Source organism: Schistocerca cancellata, chromosome 6 (assembly GCF_023864275.1).
Source record: "Schistocerca cancellata isolate TAMUIC-IGC-003103 chromosome 6, iqSchCanc2.1, whole genome shotgun sequence".
Classification (NCBI taxonomy): domain Eukaryota; kingdom Metazoa; phylum Arthropoda; class Insecta; order Orthoptera; family Acrididae; genus Schistocerca; species Schistocerca cancellata.
Genome location: NC_064631.1, coordinates 336,319,303 through 336,322,626, shown reverse-complemented (window position 1 = coordinate 336,322,626; position 3,324 = coordinate 336,319,303). Strand labels below are relative to the sequence as shown.

The following is a 3,324-nucleotide window of genomic DNA, read 5'->3' as shown; positions in this document are numbered from 1 at the left end:
AAGAAGGGGCAAGACGACGGATCACCTGTTAAGACATTGTACCAGAACTAATGAAGGGCTAGGAGGAAGTGAGGGTGATATTCATTGAACAATTTCTGTTTATTACAATTATGAACACAGAAAACATTTTAAAAGCCCAAGATCGCCGGTAAGGGAAATCGTTATGGGACCAAACTGCTGAGCTCATCGGTCCCTAAGCTTACATACTATTTAATCGAACTTAAACTAACTTACGCTAAGGACGACACACATACCCATGCCCGAGGGAGAACTCGAACCTGCGACGGGGGCAGCCGCACTGAGATGTTAACAGCTGCTGCGCAAGATAGCCAATAAATGATAATGCTACTAAGAATGACACATAATTTAAAACAGTTGATTCCAGCGACTTAGGTCAAAATAAATGGCTCTGAGCACTATGGGACTTAACATCTGAGGTCATAAGTCCCCTAGAACTTAGAACTACTTAAACCTAACTAACCTAAGGACATGACACACATCCATGCCCGAGGCAGGATTCGAACCTGCGACCGTAGCAGTCGCGCGGCTCCGGACTGAGCGCCTAGAACCGCTAGATCACCGCGGCCGGCTGACTTAGGTCAGTTGAAAGTGTAATTGAATGAGTTGAACGCTCCAACTAGTATAGAGCTAAATGATTTTGAGAATGTACCACCTTAAATCACAAGAAATTTAACACTCCGTTCACGAACAAGGCCAACGGCCTTGCCGCAGTGGCAGCACCGGTTCCCGTCAGATCACCGAAGTTAAGCGCTGACGGATTGGGCTAGCACTTGGATGGGTCACCATCCGGTCTGCCGAGCGCTGTTGGCAAGCGGGGTGCACTCAGCCCTTGTGAGGCAAACTGAGGAGCTACTTTATTGAGAAGTAGTGGCTCCGGTCTCAGAAACTGACATATGACCAGGGGAACGGTGTGCTGACTACATGCCCCTCCATATTCGTATCCAGTGAGGCCTGTGGGCTGAGAATGACACGGCGGCCGGTCGGTACCGTTGGGCCTTCATGGCCTGTTCGGGAGTTTTTTTCATTCATGAACAAGACTGCCACAGAAGTTCTATACCCAAGGCTGCCCACACTGCGTGTCTGTTTGGTAAATAAATTCGCTTGCATTAAATAGCACCGGTACAATAACCAGCTCCCCCTAAAGACATCGGTCAAGTCTTTCAGCAGCGCCGAAAAGTTTCCAGTACAATCAGGAAGTCTTTCTCAGCCACTTGTAAAAACATCGTTTTAGTGGCAGCGGCACTGACACCGAAACTGATTAAAATGTTAAGAAGGTGGCGCGGCGAGCGTCGTGCTGCGAAGAAGGTAAGCAGACTCAATGACCCTAAGTGACAGACAGCAGGATCACAAGAGAGGTCGCCATGTGTCCCGGCAAGGACCGGTTACCACAGACCGCGCCACTGCAAGTCCCGACCAGTCGGCGCTGGAATTCAAGTCGCCGCAACTCTTGACGACTTAATATCAGCACAGACATCATGGGATAACTTTCGTGGTATTAGAGGCAGCTGTAGAGGGTAAAAACTGCAAATTGGTTCAAATGGCTCTGAGCACTATGGGACTTAACATCTGAGGTCATCAATCCTCTAGAACTTAGAACTACTTAAACCTAAATAACCTAAGGACATCACAAACATTCATGCCCGATGCAGGATCCGAACCTGCGACCGTAAGCGGTCGAGCGGTTCCAGACTGAAGCGCCTAGAACCGCTCGGCCAACGCGGCCGGCTTAAAAACTGCAGAGGAAGACAGAGACTGGAATATATCCAGCAAATAATTGAGGACGTAGGTATCCTGTGACGATGAGGTTGGCAGAGGAAAGGAATTCGTGGCGCTCCACATGAAACTAGTCATAAGACTGATCGCTCAAAAAAGGCAGAGTTCGTAACCAAACTGTGTTTGTCAATATAACTCTGGAGAAATTAGAATAGCTCAGTTATTCCAGTTTCTGTACTACTGCGTTCAATGAATTCGGGTAGTCACTGAATTATCTTCGGTACACTCCAAGCTAAAATTATTGTCTTTAATATTGCATTTCCTTGTGTTTACTTTATAAGCCCTCGTACTGGCGCCAACGTCAGTGAAGACATTAAACTATGCAGGGGCGAAATGACTGCATAGCCCGGCAAGGACCGGTTACCACAGACCGCGCCACTGCAAGTCCCGACCAGTCGGCGCTGGAATTCAAGTCGCCGCAACTCTTGACGACTTAATATCAGCACAGACATCATGGGATAACTTTCGTGGTATTAGAGGCAGCTGTAGAGGGTAAAAACTGCAAATTGGTTCAAATGGCTCTGAGCACTATGGGACTTAACATCTGAGGTCATCAATCCTCTAGAACTTAGAACTACTTAAACCTAAATAACCTAAGGACATCACAAACATTCATGCCCGATGCAGGATCCGAACCTGCGACCGTAAGCGGTCGAGCTGTTCCAGACTGAAGCGCCTAGAACCGCTCGGCCAACGCGGCCGGCTTAAAAACTGCAGAGGAAGACAGAGACTGGAATATATCCAGCAAATAATTGAGGACGTAGGTATCCTGTGACGATGAGGTTGGCAGAGGAAAGGAATTCGTGGCGCTCCACATGAAACTAGTCATAAGACTGATCGCTCAAAAAAGGCAGAGTTCGTAACCAAACTGTGTTTGTCAATATAACTCTGGAGAAATTAGAATAGCTCAGTTATTCCAGTTTCTGTACTACTGCGTTCAATGAATTCGGGTAGTCACTGAATTATCTTCGGTACACTCCAAGCTAAAATTATTGTCTTTAATATTGCATTTCCTTGTGTTTACTTTATAAGCCCTCGTACTGGCGCCAACGTCAGTGAAGACATTAAACTATGCAGGGGCGAAATGACTGCATAGCCTGAAGTAATGCACCTTTGTATATCAAACAGCTAATGGTATGAACGTTGCGTGTGGTTTTTTATTGACTGTGCTGCTAGAAATGACTACTTATTCGAGCACCCAGAAATCTGATCTTTTCCCCTGTGTCACTTGGTAAATAGATTCCTACGGCAATGCGGAAAGCAACAGATAACAACAACTACCATTCTCAGGTTCAGAAAGGGTCAAAAGATGGCGACGCAGCATTCCAAACGTATACCCCAGTCACACGAAGAGTCTCTGGGAGCAGTAAGGTGGGCAGGAGAGGCTAGTGACTTGGCCGGAACTCCGGCGGAAGCTGGTATCCTGTCATGTGAGGGGTCGGCCAACCGTAGAAAGGGCGAGAGGGCGGGGAAGAGATGGAGGGAGGCAGGTCTGTGGCACGAAAGCAGAGCGGGTGGGGCAGGAGGCGG

General features: G+C 47.7%; 1 pseudogene; it reads left to right on the top strand.

The window, feature by feature from the left end:
* The first annotated feature begins 713 nt into the window (after positions 1-713).
* Positions 714-831, top strand: LOC126089638 (5S ribosomal RNA; annotated as a pseudogene).
* The last annotated feature ends 2,493 nt before the right edge of the window (positions 832-3,324 follow it).